Source organism: Portunus trituberculatus, chromosome 29 (genome assembly GCF_017591435.1).
Source record: "Portunus trituberculatus isolate SZX2019 chromosome 29, ASM1759143v1, whole genome shotgun sequence".
NCBI classification, from domain to species: Eukaryota; Metazoa; Arthropoda; class Malacostraca; order Decapoda; family Portunidae; genus Portunus; species Portunus trituberculatus.
The window spans coordinates 3,743,764-3,763,107 of NC_059283.1; the positions used below are offsets into that span (position 1 = coordinate 3,743,764).

A 19,344-nucleotide genomic window follows, 5' to 3' on the forward strand; every position below is an offset into this window, starting at 1 on the left:
TGGAAAGGTATAATGTTTTTTTTCATTAAATTCAAAGGGTTGTTTCATTTTTTTTATTCATGTAGGACTTGATTCTATTCATAACTACTCATCTCTTCGTATTCCGTGTACAAATGGCAGTACCTGAATGTATATACCTATTCTTATATACTTCTCAAAAAAAAAAAAAAAATCCCACGTGTAGGTCAATAGAATACATATAGATACCCTTCCAGCCACCACCATGCCATCTATTTATCATTACCACCAGTCAGATCAGTAGCGGCGTCAAGATGATACCCTATCGCAGTGTACAGGGCGCCACACAGCCACACGGTCTGGTATCACGGCCTGAGCAGCATCGGTCGGCGGTATTCAAAGGCTGTACTAAGGATTCAGACTGTCTCTCCCCCGACGCTCCACCTAAGCCCCCTGTACGTCACGTGTCCGCCATTTGTTATGCTACCCGGCAACACACGCGCCTCAAATCCAGCCGGACCTTCCCCAAGCGTGTTTCAGCCGCCCCGACCTGCAGCCTGCACGCCCGCCCACGGATCCCCACGCCTCCCCCATGCCTGACGCGCCCCTAACCTATCCTTTTATTCCCCAAGGCCTGTCATGTTCGTAAGGGGGTTTGTGTAGTTACTTCATCCTTACTCCTGCTCTCTCCCAGGTCTCTTTCACCCCCTCAGTCTCCCCCCTATCTTTATCCCCTCCCATCTCCCGGCCAAAGTTCACCAAGTAACTCACTAATTTGCTGTATTTATTTCTTAGCCTTAAATCTCCCTTTGACGTGTTCCTTATCTTTTTAATTAAATACGCAAGTGTTAAGCTACCGGGAAAATGAGATTCACCCCCCTTCCCTCCCCTTATCCTCTCTCTCTCTCTCTCTCTCTCTCTCTCTCTCTCTCTCTCTCTCTCTCTCTCTCTCTCTCTCTCTCTCTCTCTCTCTCTCTCTCTCTCTCTCTCTCTCTCTCTCTCTCAGAATGTTAAACGTGAATATCAATCTTATATTTATAGCCTCCATTTGCTTTGTTCTTCATCCATCACATCTAGGCTGGCCATTTCCCAATTTCCAAAAAAGGACACTGCATAATATATATATATATATATATATATATATATATATATATATATATATATATATATATATATTTTTTTTTTTTTTATGCAAAAAGGAAGGCTGCCAAGGACAACAAAATGTTAGGAAAAAAAAAGGCCCACTGGAACTTCAGGTTCTCTAAAAGGTCCGAAAGAGTCATCCAAAAGCCAGGACAAATGTCTTGACACCTCTCTGTCTAAAGAAGTTAAGTCGTAGGAAGATGGAAATACAGAAGTAGGTAGGGAGTTCCAGAGTTTGCCAGTGAAAGGTATGAATGATTGAGAGTACTGGTTAACTCTTGTATTAGAAGGTTGGACAAAATAGGGATGAGAGGAAGAAGAAAACCTTGTGCATCGAGGCCGTAGGAGGAGGGGAGGCATGCAGATAACAAGATCAGTAGAACAGTTAGCATGAAAATAGCGATAAAAGATAGAAAGAAATGCAACATTTAGGCGGTGAGAAAGAGGCTGAAGATAGTCAGTCAGAGGAGGGGAGTTGATGAAACGAAAAGCTTTTGATTCCACCCTATCTAATAAAGCTGTATGAGTGGAACCTCCCCAAACATGCGAAGAGTACTCCATACAAGGACGGATAAGGCCCTTGTACAAAGTTAGCAGTTGGAGGGGCAAGAAAAACTGGCAGAGACGTCGCAGAATGCCTAACTTCATAGAAGCTGTTTTATAGCAAGAGATGAGATGCGAAGTTTCCAGTTAAGATTATGAGTAAAGGACAGACTGAGTATATTCAGTGTGGAAGAGGGATACAGTTGAGTGTCATTGAAGAACAGGGGATAGTTGTCTGAAAGGTTGTGTCGAGTTGATAGATGGAGAAATTGAGTTTTTGAGGTATTGAAAACTACAAAATGTTCTCTTTCCCAATCGGAAATCTTAGAAAGATCAGAAGTCAGACGTTCTGTGGCGTCCCTGCGTGATCTGTTGACTTCGTGAAGGGTTGGTCATCTCTCAAAGGACATGGAAAGATGTAGAGTGGTATCATCAGCGTAGGAGTGGATAGGGCAAAATGTTTGGTTAGAAGGTCATTAATGAATAATAGAAAGAGATTAGGTGATAAGAGATAACCCTGAGGAACACTACTGTTAATAGATTTAGGAGAAAAGCAGTGGCCGTCTACCACGGCTGCAATAGAACGGTCGGAAAGGAAACTTGAGATAAAGTTGCAGAGAGAAAGATAAAAAAAACATAAGAGAACAGTTTTAAAAACAAAGCTTTGTGGCAGACACTATCAAATGCTTTTGATATATTTAACGCGACAGCAAAAGTTTCACTGAAATCTCTAAAAATGGATGACCAAGACATAGTAAGGAAAGGCAGAAGATCAACAGTAGAGCGTCCTTGATGGAAGACATACTAGCGATCAGATAGAAGATTGTGAAGTGACAGATGTTTAAGAATCTTCATATATATATATATATATATATATATATATATATATATATATATATATATATATATATATATATATATATATATATATATATATAACGAGAGAGAGAGAGAGAGAGAGAGAGAGAGATATATATATATATATATATATATATATATATATATATATATATATATATATATATATATATATATATATATATATATATATATATATAACGTTCGTTCTTATAATGAAACTGAAAAAAAAGTAGATCTTACTGGACTCACAACTAAATGCGCCACCCTGCCAAACACGCAGTCACAGCGCCCATTCTTGTACCGTTCTTTTCTACTCACTCAATTGATCGAGTCTGTGGTTGCCTACCTTACCCTCGGTACTCCCAGATATTCTAATTGTACGACATCATTATTGCTCTATGGTAATTTGTTTATATATTTATCTATTTACCTACTAACTTTATTTTTTATTTTTCTATTTATCTATTTATGTATTTATCTATTTATTCTATTAATTTATTAATATTATTTAAAAAAAAATCTTTTTTTTTTTTTTTTTTTTTTTTTTGTCTCGCCCCATGAAAGAAGGACAAATGCACGTCCGGCGCGAGATTGCGTCGGATTGAGGACAAGATGCTCAAGAGGAGGACTGTCCTGGGTGAAACCAGGCTTCTGGCCACCTTAAATTCACATCATCCTCCACTTCCACTTTTCTCATCCCCATCCTCCTCCTCTTCCTCCAGCTCGGGCAATAATGAGTGGCCTCACTTAGTATTGCACATGCGCGGCAGGTTGGATCACGGTGGTTAGTGCTCACTGCTCACATGGGTCGTTTCATGTCTCTGTGGTGGGGGTGAAGCTGTGGTGGCGGGTGTGTGTGGCGCTGAGTTTGGCGGAAAGGTCAGCTGCTGGTCACCGATCTCATATTTAGTTAGTGATGTTTCATTTCATTAGTGGATGAGTGCGTTGAAGCGAAGGGTAATGTGTTTGATGTGGAAGTGTTTAAATAGTTAAAGGAACATGCCAGATGTCGCTCGGTGAGGAACTAACGTGTGGTTTATTTCTCCTCATCTCGTGTAACCCTTCCATTGATTCCTGCATGGCACACTCCTGAAACGCCTTGAGGTAGAAAGGAAACTGTTCGCAATTGAAGCTTCATTGCAGTGACGGTGAAAAAAAAGCAAATCCGGCCACACTTACTCCGCGCGCCAGCTTCTCTCAGCGATGAACATTACATATCCCAGGCTGTGCCGCGATGAGCAGTAAATACCCGTGGACACTGCACTGGCGCTCTGGACCACCGCTGATGTGAAGGAGAACAAAAACACGCCTCGGATGACCGGAGGATGCGCAGAGAACGTCAATGATGTGGAGGGTTACGGTGGCGGCGAGTTGGTGTGGTGGCGGGCGCTGGCATCTCCGCGCGAGTGCCTATCGGTGACGCCACTTGGTGTAGATTTATCACTAGTGTTGTGTCGGTAGTGTTGGTGGGCGGACGTACGCTCTCTCACTCCGTGTCGTACTCTGTGTGGTATCTCCCTTATAGGACTACAGTGTTGTGTTAGCACCGGGACGTGACGGCTTCAGTGACTAGTCGCCGTGTCGAAGTGTGCTTTTTTTTACTCTCACCGAATTTGGGCGCCCACGAGATGTTCGGCGGCCGCTCTAGGATTTCAGAGACGTTAATTGGATCATCTTAGCAGGGGTCAAGCGGAGGCTAAGCGATCCCTCCTGCTTGTGTGCGTGTGTGTGTCTGTCATCAATTTTCTACGTGAACAAGGTAGGAGACAGTTTTTTTTTAACCTTGTCAGTCCCGGCGCGTTCTTCTTTCCTGTCCCCTCGTCTCCTGCACCACGCGTCTCCTGCGTCCTTCCTCTGCCACCGAGCTCTTCTTTTAGTCGTTTTTCTCCCAGTCATGTGTTAGCGAGGCGGTGGTGGGAAGCCATGAGGTGAAGCGAATGCAGGGGACTTACGGAGGGGTTAGCTGGTGAGGGGAAAGCGGTAAGGTGAAGAGAGGGGAACGGGAAGTGATGGTGAAGGTTTGGGTGAGAGGAACCTGAACTTGGTGACATGTGGAATTGTGTGGTTTGAGTTGACTGATGTGTTCAAGTTATTAGAACGTGAGGTTGTGAATTTTTAGTGTATCGGTTCCTAGTAAAGTTATTCGATGTTTTGATGTAGAGTTCCCAGTGATGTTGGTTAAGTTTGGTTCCGTGTTTGGTTTATGATGTTGTTGTGATGGATGTGTTTGTGTCTCCGGTCGTGTTTGTGTTTCTCGATTTACTGTGCTTTGTGGTTTACGTGGAACTCTGTGTGGTTTATGAGATGCGTTGCGTTTTGGGGCATTCAAGTGTTTATTGGGGATTATTAGTGTTTTCCTGGCGGTGGTAGAACTCGTGGTGGTGGTGATGATGGCGATGGTGGTGGTGGTGCAGTTCCTGAAACGTGTTAGGGAAGTAAAAAGCGTGAAGCAACATAACTTTAAATGAACATCATCACTCTCACCTTACACACACACACACACACACGGTAGCTCAGTGGTTAGAGCGCTGGCTTCACAAGCCAGAGGACCGGGGTTCGATTCCCCGGCCGGGTGGAGATATTTGGGTGTGTCTCCTTTCACGTGTAGCCCCTGTTCACCTAGCAGTGAGTAGGTACGGGATGTAAATCGAGGAGTTGTGACCTTGCTGTCCCGGTGTGTGGTGTGTGCCTGGTCTCAGGCCTATCGGAAGATCGGAAATAATGAGCTCTGAGCTCGTTCCGTAGGGTAACGTCTGGCTGTCTCGTCAGAGACTGCAGCAGATCAAACAGTGAAAAACACACACATCCTCACCATCATTAGTGTTAAAATCTCAGTATACTCAAAACATTACTCGTATCACCGACTTAGTTCACCATAACACCACTATTACATGTCACCAATATTACCATGAGCATCACTTGTACATCACCATCACCACAATCACATCACCATAACATCACTGTCACCAATACGTGTACCAGTAACTTAACCAGTCTTAAATCATATAACCATTCACAATATTCACCACTCTCAGTTATCAGTCACCACAATTAGTTCATTGTCATCACCAGGTATTTCTATTGTCAAGGAAGAGGAGGAGGAGGAGGAAGAGGGGGAAGCGTAATATATCTACTTGTGTATATGTGAAAGGAAGAATAGAGGGAGAAATATAAAAATATCAATATGTGTATGATTACTTCCATTTTCATTCCTCATCGTTTCACCAAATCCAGATAAACTTTCTCCAAAAAAAACTGGGAATCGATTTGACTCAGCTAAACTCCCGGACACTGTGAGTGGCTTCGCTTTAACACCTTCTAAAATGATACTGGGGAAGGTAGCTAGCGTGTGGACCTCTCATATTTCCACCTTACACTCCTTGACTCCCTACCCAGTTGTCGCGAGTGGATATAGTTTCTCGTGTGTGTGTGTGTGTGTGTGTGTGTGTGTGGCCAGCGTTTCTCCAATCAAGGAAATGCAGCCGTGATAACTGTCAGCTAAGATTCTTGTAAAGTAAGCAAACTCCTCGCCAGCTCCACTTTTTTTTCTTTAGTTAGCGTTTCCCTTTCACTTCTTTTTGACTCGGGGAATTACTGACAGGCAGAGAGAGAGAGAGAGAGAGAGAGAGAGAGAATGAAAACCTGACCTGCAGCAACATTAATATTAGCGGTAATAACACACACACACACACACACACACACACACACACACACACACACACACACACACACACACACCGCGTAGTGTAGTGGTTAGCAAGCGCGACTCACAATCGAGTGGGCCGGGTTTGAGTCCCGGGGAGGCGAGGCAAATGGGCAAGCCTCTTAATGTGTGGCTCCTGTTCACCTAGCAGTAAATAGGTACGGGATGTAACTCGAGGGGTTGTGGCCTCGCTTTCCCGGTGTGTGTTGTGTGATGTGGTCTCAGTTCTACCCGAAGATCGGTCTATGAGCTCTGAGCTCGCTCCGTAATGGGGAAGACTGGCTGGGTGACCACCAGGCGACCGAGGTGAATTACACACACACACACACACACACACACACACACACACACACACACACACACACACACACACACACACGGATTAACCACAAAAAGTGACTTGACATGTAAAACAAAATTGTTTTATGATGCTTTAGTTTTTTTTTTTTATCTTATTTTTCAAGGTACGTCTTTAAGTGAGGGTGCAAGTTGTGTGTGTGTGTGTGTGTGTGTGTGTGTGTGTGTGTGGGACTTGCTAGACGTGACGGCGTAGCAGACGAAGCGTTGACTCAGTGCTGATGTTAGAAGAGCTCGAGAGTCTCCTCCTCCTCCTCCTCCTCCTCCTCCTCCTCTTCCTCCTTCATCTGTCCTCATTCAGTTCTCTTCATCCCTCTCTCTCCCTTCATTTTCCTCCTACTTCATCTGTCCTCTCACCTCCTTTCGCCCCTCTCCTTCTCCTCTTCCTCCTCCTCTTCTTCCTCTTCACATCTTCTCTCGCGGGAGATCTGGAATCGATTTGTCTGACACGTTGCATAATGACCGTCCTAAGTGAGTTATTCTCATTAACACACATCTAATTTGCATTGTTGAGAGGCAGGTAAATTTTCCCCCCTTGTACATATCAACTCTTACGCAGCTGTTAATACCGTGTTACCTGCCCGCCCTTCCCTTACCTGCGTTCGTTAAGGTGTGAGAACGGTGTACTTGTGAGCAATTAATTATACACCTGAGTGGCGGTGCAGGTGAATTATGTAAGGTGGAAAAAATGAGTGAGGAGAGGAAAAAAAGTTTTGTTGGCTTTAGCATATGAAAAGAGACTGAGGAGTATGGTGAAAAGGAGGAGATGGAAGTAAAGGAGGACGAAGAAGAAGAGGAGGAGAAGAGGCAAGTGGAAGGGCGCCCCAAGGGAGACCCACGTTAGATGGATGGAGAGCAGGAAGGCGTGTCGAGGGAGGAAGGGCAAGGGTTGAAGGCGCGGCGGTGTGGCACGGTGGTGTGTGCTGGTGGTGCAGTTGTGGTACAAATGTGGTACGCAAGTTTTATCTATAGATAAAACTTGCGTACCACCACAGCACTTTAATCACTATAGTGATTAAAGTGCTGTGATGGTACGGTTTCATTAGTGGTACAGAGGTATTGTAGGTGTGGTACGGTAGATTGCATGGTACGTGGGTCTTGTGTGGTAATTTTGTGGTGTTGGTTAAAGCTTAGTTAAAGTGGTACGTACAGCGAACTTAAAGAAACGGTACCGTGTTGTAGCATTGTGAATATGGCAAACTGGTGAAAACTTAACGTGCAAGCGATGTATTGGCTGTAGAAAACGGTGCAGTGGTGCTAACTGGACGGTACAGTATAGTGAAATGTATGATTTATAAATATGTATAATGTAACAGTGATGTGCCACGTAGCCATTACAAAGACACTGTGCTACATGCGAGTAAAACACAATTATGATACACGCCGCAACATGTTAGTGTCAAAATTATCAATTAGTGAACCCTTTGAAATGCATCTGTGTAATTTCTCCTTCCATCTCGTGCCGCCATGTTGTCCCTGAGATAAATTGAGACAAGTATTTACTGTATAGGGCGCTGGATACTATTTTAAGCGTTGACTAGAGCGTAGCTAATCCCTTCCCGCACGCCAGCCTTTGTTCAGCTTGTTTATGATGCTGCCCCAGGATCCTTTCTCTCACCTGGGAAAGAGCAAGACTTCTTGATTCACCTGTAATGAATATCCACGTGATTCATGCACAAGAACACCTGTTGTTATTGTTGTTCTTGTTAATTGTTACCACTGCTGCTACTGCTACTTTTTTTTATGTTATGGCCTATAGCACCTGTAGGTCTACTTGAAGAGTACGTATGGGAAGCGCTGTTCAGCTTGCACCCATTAGTGGCGCAGGCAAGTTTATTCATATTCATTCATTGGGGCCCATATCACCAACCAAGTGCATCTAACCACCTAGAACCTGGGTATCATGGTGGCATATAGGTAACTTTAAACCACTTAACAAATGGCAAAGTTTTTAAGGCTGTACGTGGTAGGATTCGAACCTACGCATGGACGTCTGCCCGATCCCATGCTCATCACCTTATCCACTACACCACCGCCTTCACTACTACTACTACTACTACTACTACTACTACTACTACTACTACTACTACTACTACTACCACCACCACCACCACCACCACCACCACCACCACCACCACCACCACCACCACCACCACCACCACCACCACCACCACCACTACTACTACTACTACTACTACTACTACTACTACTACTACTACTACTACTACTACTTCATTATTTGATCTTGCTCTCTTTTATAATTTTTTCTTACCTATATTCGGTCTACAATCTGTTTCATCATTTTTGTACTATATCAAATTTCACGTTTCCTCTTATCTTACCTGATATCTCTCATTAGATATTGTCTTTCTCATTCCTCAGTCATATTTGTACGCTATCTCTATTCAATTTACCAGCTTTTTTCTTTCCTATTTTATTCACTTCATCTACGCACGTATGGACTGATATAAATAAAACCACATTATACACCTGTGATTGATGCATGCAGGTATATGAATAAGGAAAGGTGATATTCTTTTGCAAGTGTAAGTGTGTAGGCAGCAAGAAAACACCTGGGCTACCTTTAGTTAATGTTATACTGGCGGCGACGCTAGGAATGTTTATTAGGTGTTATTCTTAACGCAAGGGCGAGTGGAGCTGTCTAGGCCCCGTGAATGGAAGGTGAGGTCTTGATTATTATGTGAGGCGAGAGAGAGAGAGACAGGTAATATAGGTGAGAAAAATGCTGCTAATTAAATGTAGAAACGTGACCTGAATATATGTGAATGGATGGCCGGTGTTGAAATCTAGCACCGAGTCGAGTGTGTTGTTATTATTATTATTATTATTATTATTATTATTATTATTATGTGCAGTGGTCTCATGAACTCATGTCATCAACTGTACTGAATTTCATGTTTATAAATGGAATAAGAATTGATATACAGGTTCATGAATTACTTCTTGTATTGAATAGTTCGCAAATACCAAGAACTGAGGACGTGATAGGGGAAATAGTTAAGTTTTATATATATATATATATATATATATATATATATATATATATATATATATATATATATATATATATATATATAAACTACCACGTATAAACCTCATGACTCTACATCTTTCCTTGTTTCCTTATCTTTTGTATGTTAAGTAATTAATTTTCTACATTGAATTATGGCATCACTTCTTAGCTTAGCACCTGTTACCTTTGTGTGTTACCTGGTATGACCACGTGTTTACCTGAGTGACACGTGCATCTGAGGGAAACATAAGATCACGTGCACTTATCCGCCTCAGGTGATAAAATTTCCTTGTCATTTTTTATCTTTATTATTTTATCTCTCCTTTATTTATCTTATTCATGGCTTACCCACTGTCCATCATTTTTCTTTCTAATTTCCCTGTTTCTTATCGTCTCTGTTTCTCACTCATGTCTCTTTCCTGCATTATTCTTTCTCTTCTTTATTTATCTTATTCATGTCACCTTTCTTTCTGATTTCCCTGTTTCTTGTGTCATTTCTATTTCTCTCTCCTGTCTGTCACTCCTGTTTCTTTCATTTATTATTCCTTCTCTTCTTTATTTATCTTATTTGTGTGTTAACCACTGTTTATCACTTTCCTTTCTGGTTCCCGTTTTTTATCATCTCTATTTCCCTCTCCTGTCTCTTATCTCTATTCCGTAATTTTTCCTCCTTTCTTAACCTCCAGTCCTGTCTTTTATCACTATTTTACCCCTGTCTATCATCTCTATCTCTCAGTTTTTCACTCATTCCTGTCTTTCACTTCTGTCTTATTGCTTCTATCTCGTGTCGTTCACCCCCTGTCCCTTACCCTGTTTATTGCCGTGCCTTTCTCTCTCTCTAAGGGTGAAGGGGAGACACAGAATCACCCCAGAGCACAACAGATTCCCACGTTATTGCTAATTAAAAGTTTTCGTAGATGCTGTTGAAGTAATTATGAAAAGAAGGAAGGAAGTCTATGTGTAATCGCATTTGGTGTTTGGTTGTCTGTAGTGTGCATTTAGAGAGAGAGAGAGAGAGAGAGAGAGAGAGAGATTATATTTGCAGTTATTTGAGATGTTTACTTAGAAAAAAGAGAAAATTTAGACAATAAGGGAGAGAGAGAGAGAGAGAGAGAGAGAGAGAGAGAGAGAGAGAGAGAGAGAGAGAGAGAGAGAAAAGAAATTACACACACACACACACACACACACACACACACACACACACACACACACACACACACACACACACACACACACACACACACACAAGCGAAAATGATCCAATTCACTTACTAGACTCATTCCGTTTAGTTGTTTGAGGGAATCGAGGCAAGTGGCGGGGACAGAAAGCGTCGTGAACATTGTAATTGTACTACGTGTGACTCTTAACTGGCAGCATTGTGCCGAGGGAAGCAGGTGCGTGTGTCTGGCTGGCTTGCGATACTCTGGCGCTGTGGTTCCTTGTCAAATGTGTTCCTAGTCTTGTGGAAATTTGTAAGGGGGCTTTTTTGGCATTTATTGAATTGGTTGATGGTGTGGTGTGGTATTTTGCAGTTTGTTAAGTAGTTTTTGTTTATTTTTTTTTTTTTTTTTTTTTTTTTTTTGTTCTCTCTCAGGTTTTGTTTTGTGATGATTTTTTCCGCGTTCTCATTCAGTTCTTTTTTTCTTGGTTTAGATTTTTTCTTATTTTCATTTTTTTAGTCGTATTTCAGTCGTATTTCGGTCTTTTCTCTCTCTCTCTCTCTCTCTCTCTCTCTCTCTCTCTCTCTCTCTCTCTCTCTCTCTCTCTCTCTCTCTCTCTCTCTCTCTCTCTCTCTCTCTCTCTCTCTCTCTCTCTCTCTCTCTCTCTCTCTCTCAACAGAAACCACCACACCATTACTACTACTACTACTACTACTACTACTACTACTACTACTACTACTACTACACTACTACTACTACACCACTGTCACCACCACCACCACCACCACCACCACCCGTACCACAGAGGTTGAAAGACAAACTTTTCGGAGACTCGCCTCGCCTTGCCTTGCCTTCTCTTGCCTTGCCTTGCCTTGCCTTGCCTTGCCTTCCCTTGCTTGCCTTGCCTGCCTCGCTTTCCTCGCCTGCTCAGTGTGTGGAAAAAGTTGGTAGTGTGCGCTGGTGGAATACAATAATTGCACGCCGACCGCCTTGTATCGACCCACACTCGCTGAGAATTTGAAGGAGGCTGAGGTCTCTTTGAGTGCCGCTGAGTTTGTGAAGTCGCGCTTAGGCCTCCCCTCGTACACACACACACACACACACACACACACACACACACACACACACACACACACACACACACACACACACACACACACTTTTGCGTTTTATATTGTCTAAGGAAGCTCAAAATTGTATTCTCTCTCTCTCTCTCTCTCTCTCTCTCTCTCTCTCTCTCTCTCTCTCTCTCTCTCTCTCTCTCTCTCTCTCTCTCTCTCTCTCTCTCTCTCTCTCTCTCGAAACTGTGTCTTATCCTGAAACTTTTAATGTTACTAAGCTTTTTAATGCTCTAGCTTTCAGTGTGTGTGTGTGGGCGGGGGTTTGGTGTGTGTGTGTGTGTGTGTGTGTGTGGGTGTGGGTGTGGGTAGTACAAGACCCACGAGCTTAATTGGTAGTGTGAGAAACTGGATACTGCGACCTTCACACACTTACATAAATTACTACCAGCCAGGGAAAGAGAGAGAGAGAGAGAGAGAGAGAGAGAGAGAGAGAGAGAGAGAGAGAGAATAAGCAGAGTACATTGGCTAGATAGTATAAAGCCCTGGAACAAAGTAGGAAGTAAGTAAACGAGTAAGCAAGGAAGGAAGGAAGGAAGTTTCGGAAGAATACCAGGTAACATTCACCTTCATAATCCTTACCTGGCGCACTTAAGGGGGACGAGGCGGCAGAGGCTAAGAACTGGAGTGCCCACGGCCTAACTTCCTCGTGGCAACAGTTCCAACCTTCTCTTAAACTTTGGAGAGATTTATCTTAAGCGTTCGCCCAAGGCCACTGAGGCTCTCCAGGCAAGCACCCTCACGTCGGCTGTAGAGTACTCTTCTTACCACACCAAAGTGCCCTCTGGCCCCTGTCGCCGTAAACTACCCTGAAGGAGGAAGGAAAGGATAAGGAGGAGGGCCCCGACGGACGTTGAGAGGGAAGGGCTGGGTGTTAGGAGGACTTGGAGAAGGGTGAATGGAGGTTATCTGGGGCCAAGCGAGGGAGCGAGGGAGATGTTTGCGAGATAAAATGTTTTAGGGAATGTTTAATTAACGTGAGATGAGCAGAGTTTAGAGAAGTGGCTTGTTTAGGAGGAATAATCAAGGTGGAAACGAGGGAGTCTCGACTAGCGCGGAGAAGAGCACCTCACCTTACAGAGAGAGAGAGAGAGAGAGAGAGAGAGAGAGAGAGAGAGAGAGAGAGAGAGATTCTTTATGTAATGTGTTCGTGTTACAATAGCAGCGAGTGTTGCGTATTTTACAATTCATTTTATAGTTGAATAATTAACACTCAGTGAAATGTACCTGTGTTACCTGTTGGGATGCACTCACCTGGAAGAGTCTGCAGCGCTCCTTCACTGATATGTTAATGCAAGAGTGGCTGAATATGATAGTAAGTTAGTAACTTCTTTATTTATTATCACACTCACCTGCAGCTTCCGTACCTCAGCCATGCCAGGTGTATTAATCAGTATTCCTGTATTGGTCCAGGTAACTATTGCATTCTGATCCCCTTCAATACTGGAACACATTTTTTTTTTTACCTTGAGATTTGTGCACGATTAGACCATTTTATTTAATTAGGAAGGGTCTATGGAGGTCAGAAGATTGATGGTCATAGTCTTCACTGTTTTAATCCCCAACATGAATTTCTGAAGCTGTATAAAATCACCAGATAGCAAGCAGAATGAATATGAAAATGCGTCACGGTACTGAAGTGGTTAGTTTTCATTACACACACCTGGAGCACCTCATGGAAACCCTAGTGTGCTAACCATTACCTTATTTATATTTGCATTTACCTGTGTCATCTATATCTCATCCATACCCAGGTGTTGTAATCAGTACCTGTGCTTGTATCGTGACAGGTAATAGGAAATTGCTTTGTACTTGATATACGTGCAGTTTGTGTGCCTCATTCATACCTAGAGGTGCCATTCAATACCCGTGGCCATGTAGCGACAAGCAGGCGACTATATGCAGCATTAGCCACCAGGGGACGCTGTGCCAGGGCTAGGGGCGGTGCAGCAGAGGGAGGGACCCAAGCAGAGCAGCACGAGCAGTACCTAGCAAGAGCAACAGCAACATGAGGAATAAACAGCGAAGGGAGCAAAGTTTAAAGCTGTCCTCCTGTTTTGCGTGCTGTCCTCTATTCCCACTTTTCTGGGACCTCACTTGTTTTGCTTTGTTTTCGTGTTGAGTACGTTTGAAAAAGTTTATATATCTGGTACCTGCTGCTGATTAACTCCTGCTTGTGTGAGAGTGTGAGAGTGGGAGAGGAGAGGGCGCAGGGGGCAGGAGAACAGAGTGATTAGTTGTAATAAAACAGCGCAATATGAGTTTGAAGCGTTCATTTCTGCTTTAATAACGAGTGTATTTGTATTTGCAGGTTCCGCTTTGTCATTAACGCCAAGTAAGCGAGCGTTGCGTCGTATATTGGAGCCATATTAGGGTGGCTTTTCCAGGACCACGCCAGCTGGAGTGTTTATGAGCTGGTGCTGTCTGACTTGACTTGTTGACTCGTTGACTTGTTGACTTGTGAGCGATGACATGCTGTAAAGGGAGCGAGAGTTGTGATGGGTGCAGTTTCTTGCTGTAATGGTGCGCAGGATGGAGGGTAGGGAAGGTGCCTTTTGACTTGATTATCGTGGCTGTGTGTCTCTTTAGGTTCAGTGGTGGATATTGTTGCTGGTCCTTCCTTTGTGTTCATTTGGGGTCTTACTGTGGCGGTGGTGGTGGTGTTTGTGGTGTTGTTGATTATGGTGAGTTGTGATGGATATATATATAGTAGCTATCAGTGGTATTGGTGATACTTGTGATAGAAGTAGTGGTGGTGATTACTGTGGTGGTGGTGGTGGTGGTGGTGGTGTGCTGGTGGTGGTGGTGTTAAATACAGCAGTGAATTCTTACCCTTCTCAATTCCTCTTTTGACTTCCCCTTACTTTTATATCCCTTTCACCTCCCCTTTTATACGTCCACCCTTCCCTTGCCTTCCCTTTCTGCCCCTCCTTTGCCCTTTACAACACCAGAGGGGGCTAGCACCACCAGCACCATCACCACCCATTTACCCTCCCACCCCGAGTGTCTCCTGACCCTTGCCACGCCTCGCTGACCAACTGTGGCGCGTCTGACTCCCTGACTGAGTGAAGCTGACACACCTCGTCCTGAGAGATGGCGCTAGATGACTGGTGGTGATGGTGGTGGTGGTGGTGGCGGTGATGGTGGTGAGGGAGGTAATGGGGAGGCTTAGAGGTTTCCCTTCATGGTGTGGTGTGGATTTGTGGTGCATTAGTGGTGATCCCTCAGCCTCCACCTCCCCTCCATCCTCCTCCATCCTCCATCCTCCATCTTCCTCCATCCTCCTCCATCCTCGTCCTCCTCCTCGACCCACAGTTCCCTTTTCCTCCTCTTCTTGATGTCTCGCCCTCCTGACTCACTTTCTCCTCTTTCTCCCTCTCTCTCTCCTCTTTCTCCTTCGCCTTTCCCGTCATCTCCTGCCGCAGTATTTTGTCCCCAGCTCCCTGTGAAGTTTTTTTTTCCTCTGAGCCTCGCCCCCCTGATGGCACACCGCGGCAGTCTCCTGAAGGTGTCTGTTTGTTTGCCTGTTTACCTGTTTGTCTACTTGTTTCCCTGTCTCTCCCTCTCACTGTTTTTGGGCTTGTATATACTGTTCTTATACATTTTCTGTGTGTTTTTAGTTCGTGTGTGCTTGTGTGTCTGTCTGCCTGTTTGTGTCCATGTTGGTCTAAAGTTTTTCAAGTCATTAGCTGTGTTTGTCGATGTGTCTCGGTATCTGTCTCGTGTGTGTGTGTGTGTGTGTGTGTGTTGGCAGGAGGACGCGTGAGGTTAGGTAGCCAATTCACCCTCATCCCTCATCTCCCTCACACTCGCTGGCCAGATGCTACACAGGTCCTTGTTTTTGTAATGATGGCTCTACTTAGGTACCCTTCTGCCACCACCACCACCACCACCACCACCACCACCACCAGCAAGAGTGTGGTAGTAATAGGTAGTTGGGCGGCTGTAATTACGAGTATATTATCCTCATCCTTCCGTTGTTGCTATTGCTGTTGTTGTTGTTATTCGCCATAATTTTTCCTAGGAATGCACAAATTTAGTCGGTTATAATAAGTGTCACGTGAATTATTGGTGGATTAAAGTGTATCATTGTCCAATAAAGATGTTCCGTTACCTTTTGTTTAACCAATTGAGTATCATGACGCATTTCATATTCATTCTGCTTACTATTTTGTTATTTTATACAGCCTCAGAAACTTATGTGGGGATTAAAAAAGTGAAGACTGTGGCCATTAATATTCTGACCTCCATAGACCCTTCCTAATGTCAATAAAATGGCCTAATAGTGCACAAATCTCAAGATAAAAATGTGTCCTAGTCTTGAAAGGGTTAAGAATAATGGTGATAATCATTTGCCTCTACTATTCCACTTTTCCTTATTGTAGCTCATCAATTTCGTGATGGCCAATGTCAGGTGATGTTTGTTCTTCCTTTGTGTTGCCTTGTGCCGTCATGATGGTAATGGCGGCGGTCTCCCTCAGTGCCGCGGCTTACAAAAACAAGCCGCCTGTCAACTTGTACTTTTGAAACCGTCCTAATTTTGACAGGCAATGTGACGCTGGTAAAAGTAACCCTCCCGTCACTCCCGTCACTCCTGGCTCTGTACGTGTCTGATGCGCACAATACCACAGAGAGAGAGAGAGAGAGAGAGAGAGAGAGAGAGAGAGAGAGAGAGACCGCCTTTGACCAAGATTTTATGCAACAACAAAAAGTGAAAAATCAGAAATGAACGATATAGACTAATGTATATTCAGTTTTCTGTGTTCCATCTCACATATATAGTAGTTGTCCTCTTCCTTGAACACTTACAGGCAATGCAGTGGTTACCTAACAATGTATAGACTGAATTAGTGAAGTATAGGTGAGTTAATTAGTTTAAGGGGCACAGGTAACCACATCACCCCTTTCAAAAGTAGAGAATATATACCTTTTTTTAGGAGGCTCAGATTTAAGTTAATTAGTTAAATGAAAGACAGGTAACCATATCACCCCTCTGTGTACCAGAAAATAAGCCTTTTTGGGGTTTCTTTTTATAATTATCTACCTATTGAATTTCTGATAATTACTTACCTGCTACCTATTAAATATACAAGAAAAAGATCTTTAATAAGTGTGTGTGTGTGTGTGTGTGTGTGTGTGTGTGTGTGTGTGTGTGTGTGTGTGTGTGTGTGTGTGTGTGTGTGTCTGAGGAGCTCTAGTCTTTCATTGAAGCATCTGAGGGAGGGAGGAAGAGGGGGCGGGAGGTAGGGAGGTAGGGAGGATGAAGATTGGCGGGTGGGCGGAGATGGGGGGGACGTTGAAGGGGGTGATGGGGGTGATGGGGAGAGGGAGGGGTGATGGAGGCTGGATTGTTGTATGTAGTCCGTGATTTTTTAGCGAGTTGACAGTCCGTCTGGGTCGTGACGGACAGTTTACGACAGTTTTCCGTTTTGTTTTCACTGAATGATGAATAACAGAGCGTGGAAAAGCGGTACGTGGAATTTGGAGGGAGGGAGGGAGAGGTAGAGAGGTGGAGGAGGAGTGGAGGGAGGGAAGGAAGGGTATTTAAGTCTCTCTCTCTCTCTCTCTCTCTGGTAATAATGATAATGATAATGAATATTTTAAGACTGTATTAAAGAAAATGGGAGTAAACAGAATAACTTAAGAGTCTCATGCTGATGGAGGAGGAGGAGGAGGAGGAGGAGGAGGAGGAGGACCACCACCACCACCAGCCCCATCCTCCTGCTCTTCACCTACAAGTGGTCTCTTCATTTTGATCCTCCATTAAGTTTTTTTACCTTTTTTTTTTTCTTCTTTTTCTCTTTCTATGAAGGTCGTTTGATCAAAGAAACCTTTTTGTTGTTTGATTTTCTGTCTGTTTGTCTGTCTCATATTATCTCTCTCTCTCTCTCTCTCTCTCTCTCTCTCTCTCTCTCTCTCTCTCTCTCTCTCTCTCTCTCGCTCTCGCTCTCGCTGTCGTTGTATAAAAAAATAATATACAATTTTTTTCAACAGCAGCGTTTGGTCAGTGAATAAGGAGATTAAATTTAGCATTAAACCAACACAATGGTGGAATATAGTTCATGTTTGCGTGTTTGTTGTGTTTATTTGTGATTATTTCAGTGTGTGTATGAATCTGTTTTAATTCCCCATTGGTGTGTCTCGTTGGTTTTTTCTTTCATCCCTTTTTTGGTTCATTTTCTTGATATTTACAGTTTATTTGTGTTAATGATTCCATTTTCTCAGTTTTTATTTTATCTATATTTATTCTTTTTTTTCTGTTTCGTACCTCCTCTTCCTTCTCTTCACTATTATTATTTTATTCCTTGTTATTTATTTATTTATTTGTGTCTAATGATTTCCTTTTTACAGTTTTTTTTTTTATCCATCTTTATTCCTTCATATTTTCTTTCATACCTCCTCTTCCTTTTTCTCTTCTTTTTTTTTCCTTTTCATTATTATTTTTTTTATATATTGTAGTTGATTTTGTTTTCAGTCCTTGTACCATTTATCTTCCTTCCCTTTATATTTAATACTCGAGAGTCCTCCTCCTCCTCCTCCTCCTCCTCCTCCTCCTCCGGGACCCGCATGAAGGAGGCACAGAAGGAGTCATTCGTCTTGATCACGTCACACATTTCTCCAAGTGGGGCCAAGTGACCTAATCTGAACATTCTAACCTTCCTCCAAGCTTCCCTCCTTTACTTCAACCTTCTCTCCACCCCCTAACCTCCCTCCCTCCATGCTCTCATTCCCTCAATCTCTCCCTCCTTCCCTCCAGTCTTTTCTCCATCCCTTACCTCCCTCTATGCTCTTCTTCCTCTCTATCTCTCCTTGTCTTTTCTTCATTTTCTTAGCTTTCCTTGTCTTTATTCTCTTCTGTATCTTTTTCCCTTTCATTTTCTTTGTGTATCTTTATTTCAAGCATTCTCATCTCTCTTTACCGTCTTATTTCTCTTTTTTCTTTTTTTCTCGTTTTCGTTATCTCCTCTCTCTTTTCTCCAGTCTCTCCTTTCCTTTCCCTCTGTTTATCTTATTTTTTCCTCCAATTTCGTCTCCTTCAACATTATTCCTTCCCCTTTTCTTCTTTTCTCTTCAGTTTTGTCTTCAATTTTGTCTCCTCCTCCTTCTCCCCATTCTCCTTCTTTTCCTCCTTCTCCTTCTCCTTTCTCCTCTTCCTTCCCCATCCTTCATTTCTCCTCAGTTTTGTGTTCTTAGTTTCGTCTCATCCTCCTTCTTCTCCTATGCCTTCTCCTTCTCCTCCTTCTCCTTCTCCTCCTTCTTCTCCTTTCTCCTCGTCCTTCCCGTTTCTTCTTTTCTCCTCTGTTTCGTCTCCTTAGTTTCGGCTCTTCTTCATCCTTCTCCATCACCATCTCCATCTTCTCTCTTTCTCCTTCCTCCTCCCTCCTCCCTCCTCCTCCTCCTCCTCCTCCTCGGTCTAAGCCTTCCTCCAGGCCGGGATGAAAAGATTGAAGGTTCCCAGCTGGCAT

General features: G+C 43.4%; 1 protein-coding gene across 1 annotated transcript in view; it reads left to right on the forward strand.

Moving 5' to 3' along the window:
- Positions 1-3,943: 3,943 nt before the first annotated feature.
- The window catches only part of LOC123510458 (teneurin-a-like), a 462,953-nt gene continuing 447,552 nt past the window's right edge, over positions 3,944-19,344 (forward strand). Inside the window, 1 exon segment of the mRNA XM_045265650.1 lies at positions 3,944-4,264. The gene's annotated coding sequence lies outside the window, so the exon portion shown is untranslated.